Source organism: Microcaecilia unicolor, chromosome 3 (assembly GCF_901765095.1).
Source record: "Microcaecilia unicolor chromosome 3, aMicUni1.1, whole genome shotgun sequence".
NCBI lineage: Eukaryota > Metazoa > Chordata > Amphibia > Gymnophiona > Siphonopidae > Microcaecilia > Microcaecilia unicolor.
Genome location: NC_044033.1, coordinates 500,765,261 through 500,787,247, shown reverse-complemented (window position 1 = coordinate 500,787,247; position 21,987 = coordinate 500,765,261).

The following is a 21,987-nucleotide window of genomic DNA, read 5'->3' as shown; positions in this document are numbered from 1 at the left end:
ATTTGGTAGCCGTGAGAAGTAAGCTCCCAACACGGACTCAAAAAGAAGAAGTAGCACACATCCTTGCAATATATCCAGCTGCAAACTGTGCCAAAACATTTCACAGGACCCCACGGTCATTCACAAAGGAAAAATATTCAACATAAAGGAATCCTTCACATGCTCATCTTCCAATGTGGTATATATCATTCAGTGTAAAAAATGCGATGAATGGTGCTACATTGGACAAACCAGTCAGATGCTAAAGAAGAGATTTAATTTACATAGACATCATATGAAAAATGCCAGTATCAACCAGGATGTCACCTCTGAGGGGCAGCACTTTACAAAACCAGAACACTGTACCAATGAATTTATGATGAGAATACTAAAAGGGAACTTTAAAACAATACAGGAACGTGAGACCTTTGAAGTCAGAATGATTAAATATTTTGACATACACCAGACAGGACTTAACAAAGATCTGGGTTTTCTATCCCATTATAAACCATAAAATTGTACTGCTTTGTCACCCTCTTATCACCATGCTTATCTCCCTCTCCCTCATCCACCAGGCTCTCCCTGTCCCTCACCTAACCCACCCTCATCCTGTTAGACTGTCACTGAACTGCTTTGATGTTTCACTTATATATGCTGTCATCTATCAACATTTGCTTATTTCTGATCTGACGAAGAAGGGCTACCTTTGAAAGCTAATCAAAAAATGTATTGTTAGTCCAATAAAAAAGGTATCATCTTATTTTGTTTTCCATGTTTTATTTTATTCTATTTCTATTGATAACCGATATTACTCCAAAGTCTACTACTCTCCAACCTCAGTTCATGCTTTCAAGTTCTACAGCTTTCCCATCTCTGATAAAAATTTGTTTGTATTACTATCTTTCAAGAATTTAAATCTCTGTATCATATATCCTCTGTTCCTCTTCTCCTCCAGAGTACGCGTATTTGGGTCTCTTCTCATATTTTTTGGCACAAACCTATACAAAGGAATTGGGAAGATATACCACTTTTCTGTGGTTTTTGCAACTACATTCAAAGCAGTTTACATAGTAGATACAGGTACCTGGAGCAATAGAGGATTAAGGGACTTACCTGGAGTCACTGGGCATTGAACCCAGTTCCCCAGGGTGACAGCTCCCTGCGCTAACCGCTAGGCTACTTTTCCACTAGCAACATTCCATGTGAAATCTCAACTAGGGAAATGGGACTTGATATACTGCTTTTCTGTGGTTTTTGCAACTACATTCAAAGCAGTTTACATAGTATATACAGGTACTTATTTGTACATGGGGCAATGGAGGGTTAAGTGACTTGCCCAGAGTCACAAGGAGCTGAAGCAGGAATCAATCCCAGTTTCCCAGGACCAAAGTCCACTGCACTAACCACTAGGCTACTCCTCCACTAGCAACATTCCATGTAGAAGCCTGCCCTTGCAGATCACTAATGTGGTCGCACAGGCTTCTGTTTCTGTGAGTCTGTATGTGCAGGACGTCAGACTCACAGAAACAGAGGCCTGCGCGGCCGCGTTGCTGATCTGCAAGGGCAGGCTTCTACATGGAATGTTGCTAGTGGAATAGCAACATTAACATTCCATGTAGAATCTCAAATAGTAGCAACATTCCATCTAGACTCTCAAATAGTAGCAACAGAATCTCAAATAGTAGCAACAGTCCGTGTAGAATCTCAAATAGGGAAAAGGGACTTGATATACTGCCTTTCTGAGGTTTTTTGCAACTACATTCAAAGCGGTTTACATATATTCAGGTACTTATTTTGTACCAGGGGCAATGGAGGGTTAAGTGACTTGCCCAGAGTCACAAGGAGCTGAAGCAGGAATCAATCCCAGTTTCCCAGGACCAAAGTCCACTGCACTATCCACTAACCTTCCTCTAATCTGTTTCAGGTCTTTATGTCCTTAGCAAGATAATGACCTAAAATTTGTCTTTAGTTGTGCCTTCACTTGGGGGAGCATCACGCAGCACAGCAGCCCTCTCTTTCAGAAACAGGGCGCCCATTCTAGTTGGTATTCCAAACGAGCTTTGCTTTATTTATGGAAGTTACAAATTTTCTCAAACACAATAAACACACTTCTAGTTCATTACTCACACGTAATTGGCTTCAGCTGTACAAAAAAACTTGCAACATACAAAAGACAAACAGTCTACCTGGAGGCCTCCTGAGCATTCAGGCATATTTATGGCACTTGTAATTTATACACACTGAATCAGGTGAAATCAATGTGACTTGCAGTTCACTGGCTAAGCAGCTTTCCCCAGCACCCGAAGCAGAACTCCTGAACCTCTCACTCTCCTCCCTGCACAGAACACACACTCAAAAAAATGACAAGGTTTACAGTCATAGTAATATACTTTCAAACTATGCCCCTGAAATTACATTTCACAGCATGTTAAACCTAACGAACAGAAATGAAAAAAGAACGTTTAATTTAAAGAACCAGTTCATAAAGAAATGTGTATATCACAGCTTCCCAAACATACCCTGGGGACCCCATGGCCAGTCGGATAGTCAGGATATCGAAATGATTATGCCTGAGATTTGCACACATCGGGTCTTCTTGGCTTGCGGATTAACATTGTGTATAGTTATTGTGGATATACTGAAAACCTGACAGGCTATGTAATATCCTGGACAGGTTTAGAAAACCCTGGTGTGCATGTGTTGGACAAACGGCAACAAACAAGAAGTAAAAAAAATGCACCCTTACAGTGTGACGCAGTGATATGTTTCCCCTTTCTTCATTCTTCCATCTGCATACTCAGGCATGACTGTGTAGGGAATTTGGTGTAAACACCCATGGTAAAGTGTGTCTCAGGGGATGGGTGAGTAGGTGAGAGAGAGGTGTGAGCAGTGACTGTATTTGAATATCTATATATGTGTGTAAGGGTATATATAATACCTCCTCAGGAGTGTACCTGGGTTGGGGAACCAATCTAATAGGAGACCCCAGTACAGACCGACCGAAGCCAGTGTTTTTGGTTCCGGCTGAAACCAAACCTGCAGCCAAAATCCATGGCTCGGTTGTGGCCGGAACCTGTCTGCTTTGCTGAAACAAATCTCTCAAGACTTCTGTGGGAGGTCACAGTTGGCAATTTCAAAATGATGGCCATGACTTCCCATGGCAGCCTTGTAAGACTGGGATGCTCCTGCCCTGAAGATACCACTACACCATCAGGGTCTTAACAAGGTAGGCCTAGGGAGGACCTACCGTGGGGGTGGGGAAGGTAAGGTGGTTAAGAAGGGTGGAGTGGTGGGCAGCTCAGGAGGAAGGGAAGGATATGTTTTCTGTCAGGGGTGTAAGGGAGGCTGTCCTGCAGCAGTGGCAGCCACGGTGGTGGCAGGGACGGGGCTACAGTTTGGGGTTTCCGCCAAAAATGCGCAGGCATTTTCAGCAGAATTTTGAACCCAGATTTGGGTTAGTTTTGGAGCAAATCTGAAAACAAAATTTGGTCAGACTGTAGCCCCCGTGGCCAGTTTCAGCAGTCCCTTCTTGAAGGTGCCTCTACTTGAAGAAATAGGACTTACCCACAAATTCTATATAGCACACCTAGAGATCCGTACTGAAATTGGTACTGATTCTATAACAATGCGTGCAACTTAAGAAGCTTAACAAGCTAATGAGCGCTGACAACAACGCTTAACAAGCAATAATGAGCACTAATTGGCATTGATTTGAATTTATGCACACAATGCGCTAAGCGTATTCTGTAGCGAAGTGTGACGAATTTCTAACGTGTGCAGGCAAAAAGGGGCGTGGTTATAGACAGGGAAATGAGCATTCCTTGGGCATTCCAAAATTTACCCTCATAGTTTTTGAATATGGCCCAGTCCGCCACACTGGGATTTACTCCACATTTTAATTGGTATAAATGGATGCGCATAATTTTAGGCGCTGAAATATCAACTAAGCTTATTCTATAACTGGCAACTAAATCTAGGTGCCAATTATAGAATACATATATAGAATCTCCCTCTTAATGGGTAAGATTTTTCTCACTTTCCCTCAGGAAACTACCACAAACCCTATGTGAATTCAGCTCTCTTAAAATCTACCAAACCTAACAGATTCACAGAATCCCCCACCACCACACACACACACTAGAAAAATAACTCACTGTTATTCCCTCCTTAAAAAAACTCCTTCTCCCAAGCAACTGTTGCTCTAGAGAAGAGAAAAGATATATTTCTCTATCAATCAATACCCTGTCATCTGACAAACAGGCCTTATGAAATGCCCTAAATCAAAATGCCAATCTGATCAACTCACAACCTTGTGTCCTATCAAAACCCAGTTTATAGATGGTCTTCATATGGGGAAGCCACTGCTTCCCCTGGGATTGGTAGCATAGGATGTCGCTACTGTTTGGGATTCTGCCAGGTACTTGTGACTTGGATTGACCACTGTTGGATGCAGGATACTAGGCTAGATGGACCACTGGTCTGACCCAATATGACTATTCTTATGTTCATATATTCTTATAATGGAATCTTGGTACCAAGATGCCTTTATAGAAATTACACTAAGGCACTTGGTTGTTTAAACTGAGGTGCCAAGTTATAGAATTACCCCATTTGTGACTTGGGGATGGGAGGGGAAGGAACGTGTTTAATACATATGAGTTTGTGATTTAATTGTCTATGATCTGTGGTGAACCACCATGAACTTTAGGATTTGAGGTATATAAACTTTTTTTTTTAAAAAGGACCCCCCCCCCCTCCAACATGTGTCCAAATACCCCAAAACATCCTACTGCAGCAGGATGGAGCTTCAGTGTGTCGAGCTCGCAAAACAGTTGCACTCTTAGTTAATTAATGAAACCTCAGAATTCATTGAACCATCAGCTCAGTGGTGTCAAAGACTTCGTGAATGCATCAAGGTTGAAGAAGGAACTTTGAATACAAATTGTTAATTAACTAAGAAAAAAATCCCATTATACTAATGTATTTTCAATGATCATATTAAATGTCTAAACAATTGCAAAGGATTTTGAAACTACGTAAGGGGTCCCATTTTTTCCAGACACCATGTAAATAATTCCTCACATAAATCCCCTTCTTGTATAGGTGAGCTAGATGGCTGCCAAGCCACTGCCCAGGATGGTGGGAGAAGGGGCACATAAAGAATTTATTTGGTAGGACCAGGTCTGGGGCCAACCTTAAGGCTGGAGGACTAGGCAAGCAGGGCATCAGATTTCCATTTATACAAAAATCCAGACCACACCATAAATTAACAACTTAAAGATAGGGCTTTTTTTGAAGGGGTACTTGGAGATACTGAATACCGGCACCTTTTCCATTGTCTGCTAAAATTGACCCATGGTCCCCAAATTTTAATGAAAGATCTCAGACTCTATATATCAATTCTGCCTTGTGGTTGTGGGGTGGATCCCTCAGTGATCACCCCATCCCTGAAGGGTGGCCTGGCTATTTCAGTACTGGCACCATTTTTGCTAGAAAAAAATGCACTGCTTAAAACAAACTGGTACTTTACTACGCTCTCAATTCATGGAGCACTGATGAAAACCCAGTGTCAATTCAAACACCAACATACATTGGATATCCTTCTTCCCTACTCACACTTCTTAAAATAAAAAGCTACTCAGGGTAGGCTGATATTCAGAGAATTATTAGCATAGTTCAGTAAGATGTCACACTTGAACGAGCTGGTGGTCATGCGCATTAACAGATACCTTTGCTGCTGTAGCCTGGCACAGAAAAAGTTGTTACTCTTATTTTCTTAAATTTTCCTCCACTCTGTCAGATGCCTGGGTGGTAGATGTTAAGATTCCCCTTACTCTTTCCACTTGAGACTATATGAGGTGAGAATGATCCCCATAACTCCTCACTATAGCAAATCAGCATCAGATTTTGGATCTGTCACTTGCCCCCATCTCTGAATCTGGTTGGAAATACAGTAGATGAGCTAATTCTCTCTCTCTCTCTTGGGTGCCAGCTGCTGGATTTGGCAGAAATGAGGCTCTCTCCTGAAAGATAGGGTCAGTGACGGGAGACAAGCTGGCAGCAAAGTCAGAGTTTAAATCTTCTTGGAGCCCTTGTATTGCTCCATGGTATGACTGCACCTCAAATACTGTGTGCAATTCTGGTCGCCACACCTCAAAAAATAAATAGTGGAATTAGAAAAGGTACAGAGAAGGGTGATGAAAATGATAGAGGGGATGAGACAACTTACCTACGAGGAAAGGCTAAAGTGGAGAAGAGAGGGTTGAGAGGAGTTGTGATAAAGGACTATAAAATACTGAGTGGAGTGGAATAGGTAGATGTGAATCGCTTGTTTACCCTTTCCAAAAATACTAGGACTAGGGGGCATGCAATGAAGCTACTAAAATAAAAAATTGGAGAAGATATTTCTTCACTCAATGGGTAATTTAACCCTGGAATTTGCTGCCAGCGAATGTGGTAAAAGAAGTTAGCTTAGCGGGGTTTACAAAAGGTTTGGCTAATTTCCTAAAAGAAAAGTCCATAAGCCATTGTTAGGATGGACTTGGGAAAATCCACTGTATTTCTAGGATAAGCAGCATAAAATCTGTTTTACTGTTCTGGGATCATGCCAGGTACTTGTGATCTGGATTGATCACTGTTGGAAACAGGGTTCTGGGCTTGATGGACTTTCAGTCTGTCCCAGTATGGCAACGCTTATGTTCCTTTCAAGAAACTACCAGAAACCACTCTAGTCCTCTAGCAGTATCTGGTGCCAGAAGGTCTGAGTACCTCATGCACTAGGACAAGTGTAGGAAGCACACAGGGAAAAACAGCAGATCAAAAATGCAGCCTACACACCTTAGGTCTGCATATAGCTTGAAACAAATGCTTGGACAGATTGCTGGGGAAATCCACCAACTCACTCCTATTGGCTGACAGTTAAGAAGGCTGCCAGCCACCAGCTAAATACATAAACTGATGCACTTTTAGGAACTGCAAGAGGAAAATGCATATAGCCATATACTGTATATTTTCCCTTACTGTTATACTCATTTTTCATTCAATCCCCTAGATAAAAATAACCAAAACATATTATGTTTTGGGTGCCTAAGAGCTTCGAATTAATTGAAAGACAATCGTCTTTCAATTTAACAATTTGGATAACTTTGAGTAGTCAGCAAATGTGATTACCTCACTAGCTACTCCCATCTCTAGATCATTTATAAATATGTTAACAAGCAGTGGTCCCAGCACAGACCCCTGCGGAACCCCACTAGCTACCCTTCTGTATTGATGATACTGATCATTTAACCCTACTCTCTGTTTTCTAGCTTTTGACCAGTTTTTTATGTACAACAGAACACTACCTCCTATCTCATGACTCTCCAGTTTCCTCTGGAGTCTTTCATGAGGTACTTTGTCAAATGCCTTTTGAAAATCTTACCTAGGAAACAAATGGTGGAACTCCTTACCACCCAAAATAAGAAATATACAGGAATATACTAGATTCCGCAAAATCCTCAAATCGTTCCTATTCAAACAAAGAACAACCATATCTCAAACAATTAATTATTACCTGAATTACCCTCTACGCATCCCATCCTTCTCTTCTCCATCTCCCCTTTATTATATCCTTCCTTACCCCTTTCCCCCCAACTTATATTATCCTATCCTGTCTACCCTATTTTATCCTAATCATACATTATCAAACTCAACTTATCATACATTATTCAAGCTTAACTTCATAATGTTTCACTACCGTTTTGAAATTTCTGTTATAAGACTTTCCAGCTTATAATTGAAAAAGAAAAACGTCTATATTGCGACCCAAATCGGGAGATAGACGTTTATCTCACAAAAACGAATAAAGCGGTATAATCGAAAGCCGAATTTGGACGTTTTCAACTGCACTCCGTCGTGGATGCGGATAAAGTTGATGGGGGCGTGTCAAAGGCGTGGTGAAGGCGGAACTGGGGTGTGGTTATCGGCCGATCAGAGATGGGCGCCTTTCGCCGATAATGGAAGAAAAATATGCGTTTTTAGCGAGAATTTAGGGCACTTTTCCTGGACCCTGTTTTTCCACGAATAAGGCCCCCAAAAGTGCCCTAAATGACCAGATGACCACTGGAGGGAATCGGGGATGACCTCCCCTGACTCCCCCAGTGGTCACAAACCCCCTCCCACCACAAAATATGCCGTTTCACAACTTTTTATTTTCACCCTCAAATGTCATACCCACCTCCCTGGCAGCAGTATGCAGGTCACTGGAGCAGTTATTAGGGGGTGCAGTGGACTTCAGGCAGGTGGACCCAGGCCCATCCCCCCCACACGTTACACTTGTGCTGGTAAATGGGAGCCCTCCAAACCACCCCCCCAAACCCACTGTACCCATATGTAGGTGCCCCCCTTCACCCCTTAGGGCTATAGTAATGGTGTAGACTTGTGGGCAGTGGGTTTTGAGGGGGATTTGGGGGGCTCAACACACAAGGGAAGGGTGCTATGCACCTGGGAGCTCTTTTACCTTTTTTTTTGTTTTTGTAAAAGTGCCCCCTAGGGTGCCCGGTTGGTGTCCTGGCATGTGAGGGGGACCAGTGCACTACGACTCCTGGCCCCTCCCACGAACAAATGCCTTGCATTTATTCGTTTTTGAGCTGGGCGCTTTCATTTTCCATTATCACTGAAAAACAAAAACGCCCAGCTCACAAATTGTCGAATAAAACATGGACGTCTATTTTTTTTGAAAATATGGTTCGGTCCGCCCCTTCACGGACCCGTTTTCGGAGATAAATGCCCATGGAGATAGACGTTTTTGTTCAATTATGCCCCTCCATGTATTTCGAATTACTATGTAAGCCGCATTGAGCCTGCATTGTGTGGGAAAGCGCGGGGTACAAATGTAATAAATAAATAAATGATAAGTAAATAACACTGTGGCTCCCAAACCTGGTCCTGGAGGCACCCCAGCCAGTCAGGTTTTCAGAATATTTTTGTTACATTTGTGCCCCGCGCTTTCCCATGGCAGGCTCAATGTGGCAGGCAATGGAGGGTTAAGTGACTTGCCCAGAGTCACAAGGAGCTGCCTGTGCCAGGAATTGAACTCAGTTCCTCAGGACCAAAGTCCACCACCCTAACCACTAGGCCACTCCTATTCACAATGAATATTCATGAGAGATATTGGCATGCAGTGGAGGCAGTGCATGCAAATCTCTCTCTCAAGAATATTCCTTGTGGATATCCTGAAAACCTGACTGTCTGGGGTGCCTCTAGGACCAGGTTTGGGAACCACTGAGTTAACACATCGTTCCTATGCGTATAGCACGTCCAGATTATTCAGCGACAAATTAAGTATACAGATATTTTCCTCCATTCTGCTGTGGCCTTGATCTGAAGTCTTTGCCATATCAATTACATATGTCCCAGTGTTCATTGCCTGTTCATTCTCTGCGTGATTTTAATTGTCGTTCACTACATTAAAGAAGCACTATAAACTTATTATTTGATTTGGGGGCTGTAATTTCATTTTTCTTTAATCTTCAGAGCACTGCAGATTATCAATTAGCATAATAAAGCAGCATGGAATTCAGTTACTACACAGGGAAGTCTATAAAGTTAACTATCATAGTTTTACGACTCGCACATATAGAGCAAGCAGTATGTGCTTAAAACTGAATTGTTGCATTGTATATTTATGCAGGATTCCCGTGTGTCTCTTAAACTACTAACAGAAGTAGAACAGTAAAAAGCCCAGCATCTTTAGGTTTGCAAAAGCTCTCTCCCATGAATTTGTGACAGCCATAAATGTGTTATAATGTGAATGTACCTTAAAAGCTTTCTAGAATTTAGGGCTTGAAGTATCTTATGTTATTTTACCTCCATAAGTTTTAACATCCAGCGGTGGTGTTGGGTTTCACTTTCCTACTGAGTGCATAAAACCTAAATGTAACAGTTCCGCTAAGGGTTATGTTTCTCTGTTCCGGTGCCATGAAAATGGAGGGGTTGATATTCAAAGCAATGTAACCAGCCAGAAACGGCTCCTAGCGGCTTAAATCACTTGTGTGGGGTAATCTGCTGATATTCAGACACACTTAATTGGTTAATGCTGCTGAATATCACCACAGACCACTACACTGGAAGCCGAGTATTTTATGGGTGTTCTGGAGTAAAGTCGGCACTTTATGAAATTAAGTGCCGATGTTCAGATTCAGTAAAAATCAGCCAAAGATAGGTGCCGGGATGATGCACATGTGGAGGGGCATAATAGAACGGGGACGCCCATCTCTAAGGGCGCCCATCTCTAAGGACGTCCCAGCGAAGGGGCGGAGAAACTCGTATTATCGAAACAAGATGGGCGTCCATATTTTGTTTCGATAATACGGTTGGGGACGCCCAAATCTCAACATTTAGGTCGACCTAAATGTTGAGATGGTCAACCTTAGAGATGGCCGTCCCCGGTTTTCGGCCATAATGGAAACTGAGGACGCCCATCTCAAAAACGACCAAATCCAAGGTATTTGGTCATGGGAGGAGCCAGCATTCGTAGTGCACTGGTCCCCCTGACATGCCAGGACAGTAACCGGGCACCCTAGGGGGCACTACAGTGGACTTCAGAAATTGCTCCAAGGTGAACAGCTCCCTTACCTTGTGTACTGAGCCCCCCCAAAACCCACTCCCCACAACTGTACACCACTACCATAGCCCTAAGGGGTGAAGGGGGGCACCTATATGTGGGTACAGTGGGATTGTGGAATGTTTTGAAGGGCTCATATTTACCACCACAAGTGTAACAGGTAGAGGGGGATGGGCCTGGGTCTACCTGCCTGAAGTGCACTGCAGTACCCACTAAAACTGCTGCAGGGACCTGCATACTGCTGTCAGGGAGCTGGGTATGACATTTGAGGCTGGAAAAATATTTTCAAAGTTTTTTTTAGGGTGGGAGGGGGTTAGTGACCACTGGGTGAGTAAGGGGAGGTCATCCCCGATTCCCTCTGGTGGTCATCTGGTCAGTTCGGGCACCTTTTTGAGGCTTGGTTGCAAGAAAAAATGGACCAAGTAAAGTCAGCCAAGTGTTCGTCAGGAACGCCCTTCTTTTTTCCATTATCGGCCGAGGACGCCCATGTGTTAAGCACGCCACAGTACCGCCTTCGCTATGCTTCTGATACAGCCCCGGGAACTTTGGTCGTCACCACAACAGAAAGCAGTTGAGGACGCCCAAAATCGGCTTTCAATTATGCCGATTTAGGCAACCCTGAGAGGACGCCCATCTCCCGATTTGTGTCAAAAGATGGGTGTCTTCTCTTTCGAAAATAAGCCTGATAGTGTTACTTATAAAAAGGTGGCTAATGCCTTCAGTTAGTGTCACATAACACAGTTATTTAGTTAAAAAACAGGTTAAGTTTTCATACACTAACACAATTAAAGAAAGTTATTATTGCTGTATGACAAATCTTTGAAATAAAAATGTCTTTAAAAACTTCCTAAAAGCCTTGTAATCAGTAATAGACCATACATCAATTGGAATAACTTTCCAAAGTTTCACTGCTTGGCTCTAAAATCCAGATTCAGAGTAGGCTCAACGATTGCACGGAATACAACTCCTAAATTGCTGACTCTCCTATATACACCATCCCTTCCAGTGAGTGAAATAAAAAGTTGCTTGCTCTTTCTGATACTCTTTTAGGGCAGCTTTTACAGAGACACACTAACGATTCTGATGCGGCAAATGCAATGAAGCCAACAGGAACTGAATGGGCTTCATCGCATTTGCTGTGCCGGAATCGCTAGTACAGCTTTATAAAAGGAGCCATTACTGATTGCAAATAGAGACTAGGAGATGGAATCAGTTAGATAACTGTCTTTGTTATGGTATAAGCCAATCATCAGAATTAAATGTGTAGCATGATGTTGTGTTGGATCAGATACATATATATACACCAATATATTTGTGCAGCTTTTAAATATATATATATTTGACACTGCAGCAGAGAAAATAGTCTCATTCCAAAAGCCCTCTTCCCTCTCCCTTTGGGGAATATTTACAAGACAAAGGTACTGCTGCAGTGGCAGGGACCTCACCTTGCCTTTTCTCATTCCTTAAACAAAAGACTTAAGACTGCTTTAAAGTTTTAAATTGACTCTATTCCTCTGATCAACACAACAAAGATTGGACCTAACCAGAGGATGCAAGGAGACAAGCAGGTGGGAAAGGTGTGAATACCCCATTGAAAACAAAGACTTCAGAGGGGAAACCATAAACAGGACATTTGCTTGTCAAAGGTATACCTGCCCCTCCCATCAGCTTTCAGACATGTCCAGAAAGGAAGGACTTGTAATGTGTATCTGCTCCAGAGACTGAGCAGGAAGCCCTGTAAGTCTCGTGATGTCATAAGACATGAGACCAAGACTCAGGGGTCGTGTGCAGACATGAGACCAAGATACCACAATGCTTTGCAAATGCCCAAGGGTCGTGTGGAAACCAGGACAAAGATCCACATGGCATATCCTCCTGCAGCTTGCAAGGTATAAAAGCAAAAGCTGTTTCCCAAGAGGCAGATTCTCTTCAACTGCAAGCAACTCAGATGCTCTTCAACTGCAAGCAACTCAGATTCTCTTCAGCTGCAAGCAACTCAGATGATCCACTTACTGCAGAAGCCCTGTTCCTGTCCTGCAAACATGTGCTTACCTAATGCTGTTCATACTGTGTAACAAGGACTTGTAAGTAACATAACTTTTGATCTAGACCTGCTACTTTGTTCTATTTTATGCACAAATTCTCTGTTCTAAGATCCTCTTAAAACCTACCTCTCGTGTGCAATTGTATATTAAATCAACCTTTTTTGAAGCTAAATACGGTCTCTTTGTATTCTGAGTATATGGTATCTTTTATATATACTTAATTTATTTAATTTATTGCAATTATCACCTTTGGTGATTGGTGGAGAAATTAATATCCTAAAACATATAAATACAGCGCCTGCTCTTAAATTATAAACAATAGCGAGTGCTCTCTAGAGCTATTTTCCCCAAAATAAATCTTTCTTGTAACATCTTCTCCTCATTATTTATACATTTTTATTTAGCTCATGCCTTTCATTGGCTGCTAAAGGGACTTTACATTCAGGAATGGCAGCGATTTCAATTTTTCCAGAAGTCTTACCATCTAAGGGCCCTATTTACTGAATTACAATATGATTTGTAGTTACTATGCATTAATTGCCACAATCATTGTACAGCAACTGCAAAACTTCCACATTAATTTTTGGCAACATGCCTGACATCTTTTTGTACAGTTAACATAGTGGCAATACCCCTGCTATCAATTTTGGCTGTATTTGCAGTCTACCCTATTCCATGTTTAGAAGTTAATGTGGCAATTATCATGTGCTAATTCCTCCATTAGTTGTCTAGTATAGTTTTGTAAATAGGACCCTAAAGTTGTACTTGAGGAAGTGGAGGGTAAATCGAGTTGCCCAACATCTCAAGGAATGCCATTTGAATGACAGCTTCCCTGGTGGTCAGTTCACTGCTGTAAACACTAGGGTAAGGGGATATTTCCAATTGTATTGCATGCAACAGGTGTGATTGAAATTTCCAAGCACGCCTAGATAGGGTGCCTATACATATTACATCATTACCGGTGCTGAAGCATGCTCTCTTTGGCACAATGCAAATAGTACAGCAAGCATGAACAGTACATTTGAGATTGAGATCATATTCCGCATACCCTGGCACATTTGCAGACATCACCCTGAGTGAAAACGCATCACTTCTCAGCTGTGTCTGCAATCCCTTTCACCCCACAGTTCAGGATCTGAAGGTTTCCTAATGGCTGGGCCAAACCTAGACCCTTGAACTGGACTTCTAGTTTACTCTCAATAGGCTACCTCCCTGTCCCCCTCAACTGGAATTCTCTTCAAATCACAGCTCTGTACGTTTCTCCTTATGTTGTGCTCCAGATCAGGTCTCCCTCTTCTCCTTTCTCCCACATGTAACAAGCCAGAATCGTCAAACTCTACACTACTAACCTCTTGTTCACAGGAAGGGTGGTCAAATCCTCTGACTTAGTAGATACATTTCACTTGGACAACATTCAAGCAGTGGCGTACCAAGGGGGGGGGGCGGTGGGGGCGGTCCGCCCCGGATGTCAGCGGGTGAGGGGTGCTCCGCAAGAGCCGACAGCTTTTTTTTAAAATCCATGCAGCGATCGCCGATGCAGGCAGCGCCTCGCGTCTGCCCTGCATGAACTGAAAAGAGGAAATCGCTTTGCTGACGTCGGGCCTTCCCTCGCTTGTTGTCCCGCCCTCTTTTGAGGTAACTTCCTATTTCCTCGAGGGTGGGACAACAAGCGAGGGAAGGCCCGACGTCAGCAAAGCGATTTCCTCTTTTCAATTCATGCAGGGCAGACGCGAGGCGCTGCCTGCATCGCTGCACGGATTTTAAAAAAAGCAGGGTGGTGGCTTTAGGGTGAAGAGGGCTCAGGCCTCTCGAAGGAGGAGGGGCTCAGATGGGAGAGGGGGGGCTTAAAGGGGAGAAGGGGATTGGTGAGGGTGCTCATTGGAGAGAAGGGGATTGGGGAGGGTGGGGGTGCTCATAGGGAAGAAGGGGATTGGGGAGGGGAGTGCTCAGATGGGAAAAGGGGTCTGGGGGTCTGACAAGGGGGCAGGAGGGAAAATGGGTCCATGCCTAGGGCAGGTGGGAGAATGGGTCTGGGGCTGAAAAGGGGGGGGGATGCAAAGCATGTGGTGGATGAAGGGGGCTGGAACTGGGGGCTGAAAAGGAGGGTATTTGGGATAAGGGGGCTAGTACTGGAACTGGGGGCAGAAACAGGGCAGGGGCTGAAACTGGGGGCTTTAAAGGGGACAGGGAGAACTGGCTGGGGCTGAAGCTCGGGACTGATGGGAGAAAAGGGCTGGGGACTGGTGGGATAGTGGGGCTGAAAAGGGGGGCAGGTGGGAGATGTGGGCTGGGGCTGGAACTAGGGGCAGGTGGAATAAGGGGGCTGAAAAGAGGGGGCAGAGAGAGAGGGGACAGACCCTGGATGGAAGTGGGGAGCGTGAGGGAGGGCAGACCTTGGATGGATGGGAGAGGGAGGGCAGACGGATTGAAGGGGCAGAGAGAAAGGGCAGATGGTGGGTGGAAGGGGGAGAGAGAAAGAGGGCAGACTGGGGTAAATGGTGGATGGAAGGGGCAGAGATAGAGGGCAGATGTGGATGGAAGGAAGTGAGAGAGATGGCAGACTGGGGCAGATGGTGGATGGAAGGGGCAGAAATAGAGGGCAGATGTGGATGGAAGGAAGAGAGAGGGCAGACAGTGGATGGAAGGGGCAGAGAGAGAGGGCAGACACTGGATGGAAGGGACAGTAGAGAGGGCAGACACTGGATGGCAGAGAGTGAGCGAAGACATGCTGGATGGAAGGAAGACAGTGAAAAGAAGATGAGGAAAGCAGAAACCAGAGATAACAAACTGTAAATATATATTTTAATTATTTTGCTTTAGGATATAGTATTGTAGCTGTGTTAATAAATGTTTATAAGTAGAACATGTAAATAAGGTCATCTTTTTATTGGACTAATTTTAATACATTTTGACTTAACTTTCAGAGAACAAAACCCCCTTCCTCAGGTCAGGATAGGATAATGTAACAGCACTATACTGTATTGACCTGAGGAAGGAGATTTTGGCCTCTGAAAGCTAAATGTATTAGTCCAATAAAATGATATTATTTGTTTTATTTCTATGTGTTAATTTGTAAAGTGGTGATTGGTATTTGTTAGTTTTTTCAAATTTACATCTGCTGTCTTTATATTTTGCACAGTACTAGGGGTCATTTTCTGTTTCTGTGGTGTTGAACTGTATGCAGAGTCTGGCATCTTGGGGGTTCAGTTTAATTTTTGTCTAAATAGAAAGTTTAAATATTACTACTTATTCTATACTGGATTAGGGTGTATCTGTGTTTGTGAAAAAGACACGGCTTTCAGTTGGCATTGACTGTGCAGGATCGACGATCTGTATTATTCTGTCTGGTTTCGTTTTACAATAGGTGAATTGATGTTCTAGTGCTCACTGTAGTGTTTAAGATGCTTTCCTTGTCCTTGTGTGACTCGTAGAAATGACTGCTTATGGTATGGTAGAATTGCTCTATAGGTCCTGATGTTTTGTATTCTCGGTATGCCTAGTACTGGATTTGGGGGGGGGGGTGTTAAAAAATGACTGGCCCCGGGTGTCAACTACCCTAGGTACGCCACTGCATTCAAGTAATAAAAAAAAACATTGAGAAACAACAGATGAAAATCAACACATCATTCAAACCCAAAGATTCTCTCACAGGACAAGAACAGGATCATAAAGAGCCTATAGAATGAAACATACCAAACCAAACCTACCAATAGGAGTCACTGGAATGTGCCGATTATGGTAGAAACATTGTAGCAAGCACTGCAGGGAACGCTGCATCATAATGATTTACACCTCCTCACTAATTGAAGGTGGCGTGGTCCTGATTCCTGGATCCTACAACCTTTCAAAAATACTAGGATTAGGTAGTATCCAATGAAGCTACTAAGTTAATTTAAAACAAACTAGAGAAAATATTTCTTCACTTAAAGTGTAATTAAACTCTGGAATTCATTGCCAGAGAACACAGTAAAAGCAGTTAGTTGAGCAGGGTGTAAAAAAAAGGTTTGAATAATTTCCTAAAAGAAAAGTCCATAATCCATTATTAAGATGGACTTGGGAAAATCCACTGCTTATTTCTAGAATTAGCAACATAAAATAAAATCTGTTTGACAGTTCTGGGATCTTGAAAGGTACTTAGGACCTGGATTGGCCACTGTTAGAAACAGGATACTGGGCTTGATGGACCTTTGGTGTGGCTCAGTATGACATTTATGTTCTTATTTTCATAAAACTAAAAGTCAGTACTTAGAATAATCTAGTGGACTATAGACTCAGTTGAGTAGATATTTAAGAGGAGTTTTGCATTGGCAACTGAATGATCAACACATAAGGTTACCATATGTGGGCCTAGTTTAGAGGAATAAAAAGAGAGAGAGAGAGAGAGAGAGAGAGAGAGAGAGAGAGAGAGAGAGAGAAAAGCAAGCACCATTAACTAGTTGCCATAGTGTATAAACCCCTTCCCCACAGTTTTAAACTGAACTTTTCTCTAGAAATAGGCATTTTTCACATAGTTTTAAACTGAAACTTTTCTAGAGGTAGGAACTCCTTTGTTCTAAACGGCAGTTACTTTTCTTTTCCTTGGCTGCTGGAGAGTTAGCTCATCCAGTGACCTAGTTTTAAACTGAAACCTTTTCTAGAGGTAGGAACTCCTTTGTTCTAAACGGCAGTTATTTTTCTTTTCCTTGGCTGCTGGAGAGTTAGCTCATCCAGTGACCTCAATTAAGTGATAATTAAGGTGTGGGGGAAGTAGAATACTTGCATAGGTTGCTCAAAAGAGGCCCCTTAGATTCAAAAGTATATAAAGAGGGAAGGTCCCACTGAACTTTCTTTCTGAGAAGTTCTGAGAGAAGAGGACATTTCTCTGGTAAGTGAACGCTACTTTGCTTGTGCTTTGGGAACTTAAAGATTGGGGTTTAAAGGAGGAATTGTAGGTTAGTTTTAGGCAAACTTAAAAAGCAAATTTCAACAGCTAACAGAAAACAGCTAATCTCCATAGTCTTTTCCACTTAGTTTTAAAAAGCCTTGTACCACAGCATTAACAGATAGAATCTAACAGCCACTGCAGGATCTAATTTAGTATTCCCACCCACCCCTAGGACAACTCCTCATTTATAGTCAGTTATTGTAATTAGGGTAACAAGTAAGGAGTGCTCTTATAGAGTTTTAAATACATTTCATTACCATCTAAGAAGGAAATACTATATAAATCATACAATACACTATATAAAGTAAAAGACACTTTTATATTAGGCTAATATCCTTAATACTGTAGCAAGTTTTAAAATATTGGAAAACTCAAAAACACTAAGATGGAGTCAGCAGTCCAGCAGCGAGAGGGGTGCTATCCAGTCTTTTGCATTGAGTGTCACATGTATGATTATCTCCCAGTTGGTGAGATGTCATATGTTTGCGCCCGATGCAAAGAGCTCCTAGCTCTTAGAGAACGTGTCCGTTCTCTTGAGGCTAGAGTAGCAGACTTGGTGGAGCTGAGGGAGACAGAGAGGTACATAGAGGAGACCTACAGGGATGTTGTAGAGAGGTCCCACCTCCAGTCTAGTAGCCCTTGTGCTACCTTGGAGGAGGGAGGTCTCCTAGAAGGAGAGCATCACCCTGGTGAAGTAGGAAGTACTCCTGTAGCCAGGACCTGCCCACCAGGGGATGTACTATCCTCTCGCACTGAGGATATGTCTCCAAGTGCTGCCCGGGAGGGAAAGGTTAGGACAGCTGTTGTAGTTGGTGATTCGATCACTAGGCATATAGATAGCTGGGTGGCTGGTGGACGTGAGGATTGCCTGGTGACTTGCCTGCCTGGTGCGAAGGTGGCGGACCTCACGCGTCACCTAGATAGGATTTTAGATAGTGCTGGGGAAGAGTCCGCTGTCTTGGTACATGTGGGTACCAATGACATAGGAAAATGTGGGAGAGAGGTTCTGGAAGCCAAATTTAGGCTCTTAGGTAGAAAGCTCAAATCCAGATCCTCTAGGGTAGCATTTTCTGAAATGCTACCTGTTCCACGTGCAGGGCCCAAGAGACAGACAGAGCTCCAGAGTCTCAATGCGTGGATGAGACGATGGTGCAGGGAGGAGGGTTTTAGATTTGTTAGGAACTGGGCAACATTCTGGGGAAGGGGGAGCCTATTCCGAAAGGATGGGCTCCACCTTAACCAGGGTGGGACCAGGCTGCTGGCGTTGGCATTTAAAAAGGAGATAGAGCAGCTTTTAAACTAGAAATGGGGGGAAGGCCGACAGTCGCTCAAAAGCGCATGGTTCGGGAAAAGGTATCTTGCAAAGATACCTCACAAACAGGGAAGATAGGGTTTCTGGATAGTGAGGTTGCACAACAGACCGTGGTAGGCCAGGTGCCCTTAAATACAACTAAAGATCAGACAAAAGATGTCAAATCAATAGTGTCAGGTACTAAGCATCATGCAAATAAGAACAACAAACATACTCTGAAATGTCTATATGCAAATGCTAGGAGTCTAAGAAATAAGATGGGAGAGTTGGAATATATTGCACTAAATGAAAAATTGGATATAATAGGCATTACTGAGACCTGGTGGAAGGAGGATAACCAGTGGGACACTGTCATACCGGGGTACAAAGTATATCGGAATGATAGGGTGGACCGGACTGTTGGAGGGGTAGCATTGTATATTAACGAGAGCCTTGACTCAGATAGATTACAAATTCAGCAGGACACAAATCACACCTTTGAATCACTGTGGGTTGAAATTCCATGTATAAAAGGGAAAAAAATGGTGATAGGAGTGTACTACCGTCCGCCTCGCCAGGATGAGCAGGTAGACACAGAAATGATAAAAGAAATCAGAGACGCGAACAAAATGGGCAATGTGATAATAATGGGTGACTTCAATTATCCAAATATAGACTGGGTAAATGTAACATCGGGACACGCTACAGAGATACAATTCCTTGATGAAATCAAGGACAGCTTTATGGAGCAACTGGTGCAGGAGCCGACGAGAGAAGGAAAAATTCTAGACTTGGTCCTTAGTGGAGCGCAAGATCTGGTGAGGGACGTTATGGTACTGGGGCCGCTTGATAACAGTGACCATAATATGATCAGTTTTGACATCGACCTTGAAGTAACTGTACACAGAAAGTCAAATACGTTAGCGTTTAACTTTAAAAAGGAGACTATGATAAAATGAGAAGAACGGTAAAAAAAAACTTAGGGGGGCAACTGAGAGAGTAAAAACTGTACAACAGGCGTGGACGCTGTTCAAAAATACCATCCTGGAGGCCCAGGCCATACATATTCCGCGAATTAGAAAAGAAAGACGGAAGTCCAAAAGACACCCGGCCTGGTTGAAAAGTGAGGTGAAGGAAGCTATTAGGGCTAAAAGAAACGCCTTCAGAAATGGAAGAAGGAACCGTCTGAAAATAACAAGAAACAGCATAAGGAGTGTCAAAGCAAATGCAAGGCGCAGATTAAGAAGGCCAAGAGGGAGTATGAAAAAAAGATAGCATTAGTGGCAAAAAAACATAGTAAAAATTTTTTGCGGTATATTAAAAGCAGGAAGCCGGCAAAAGAATCTGTTGGGCCGCTGGATGACCGAGGGGTAAAAGGGGCGATCAAGGAAGACAAAGACATAGCAGAGAGACTGAATGAATTCTTTGCTTCGGTCTTCACCGAGGAAGATTTGGGTGGGATACCGGTGTCGGAAATGGTATTTCAAGCGGACGAGTCGGAGAAACTTACTGACTTTACAGTAAACCTGGAGGACGTAATGGGGCAGTTCGGCAAACTGAAGAGTAGCAAATCTCCTGGACCGGATGGTATTCATCCTAGAGTACTGATAGAACTGAAAAACGAGCTTGCGGAGCTACTGCTAGTGATATGCAACTTATCCTTAAAATCGAGCGTGGTACCGGAAGATTGGAAGGTAGCCAATGTAACGCCCATTTTTAAAAAAGGCTCCAGGGGAGATCTGGGAAATTATAGACCGGTGAGTCTGACGTCGATGCCGGGGAAAATGGTAGAGGCTATTATTAAAAACAAAATTACAGAGCACATCCGAGGACATGGATTACTGAGACCGAGTCAGCATGGCTTTTGTGTGGGGAAATCTTGCCTGACCAATTTACTTCAATTCTTTGAAGGAGTGAACAAACATGTGGACAAAGGGGAGTCGGTTGATATTGTGTATCTGGATTTTCAAAGGCATTTGACAAGGTACCTCATGAAAGGCTACAGAGGAAATTGGAGGGTCATGGGATAGGAGGAAATGTCCTATTGTGGATTTAAAAACTGGTTGAAGGATAGGAAACAGAGAGTGGGGTTAAATGGGCAGTATTCACAATGGAGAAGGGTAGTTAGTGGGGTTCCTCAGGGGTCCATGCTAGGACCGCTGCTTTTTAATATATTTATAAATGATTTAGAGATGGGAGTAACTAGCGAGGTAATTAAATTTGCTGATGACACAAAGTTATTCAAAGTCGTTAAATCGCGACAGGATTGTGAAAAATTACAAGAGGACCTTACGAGACTGGGAGACTGGGCGGCTAAATGGCAGATGATGTTTAATGTGAGCAAGTGCAAGGTGATGCATGTGGGAAAAAAGAACCCGAATTATAGCTACGTCATGCAAGGTTCCATGTTAGGAGTTACGGACCAAGAAAGGGATCTGGGTGTCGTCGTCGATAACACACTGAAACCTTCTGCTCAGTGTGCTGCTGCGGCTAAGAAAGCGAATAGAATGTTGGGTATTATTAGGAAAGGTATGGAAAACAGGTGTGAGGATGTTATAATGCCGTTGTATCGCTCCATGGTGCGACCGCACCTTGAGCATTGTGTTCAATTCTGGTCTCCGCATCTCAAGAAAGATATAGTAGAACTGGAAAAGGTGCAGCGAAGGGCAACTAAAATGATAGCGGGGATGGGACGACTTCCCTATGAAGAAAGACTAAGGAGGCTAGGGCTATACAGCTTGGAGAAGAGACGGCTGAGGGGAGACATGATAGAGGTATATAAAATAATGAGTGGAGTGGAACAGGTGGATGTGAAGCGTCTGTTCACGCTTTCCAAAAATACTAGGACTAGGGGGCATGCGATGAAACTACAGTGTAGTAAATTTAAAGCAAATCGGAGAAAATTTTTCTTCACCCAACGTGTAATTAAACTCTGGAATTCGTTGCCTGAGAAAGTGGTGAAGGCGGTTAGCTTAGCAGAGTTTAAAAAGGGGTTGGACGGATTCCTAAAGGACAAGTCCATAAACTGCTACTAAACGGACTTGGAAAAATCCAAAATTCCAGGAATAACATGTATAGAATGTTTGTACATTTGGGAAGCTTGCCAGGTGCCCTTGGCCTGGATTGGCCGCTGTCGTGGACA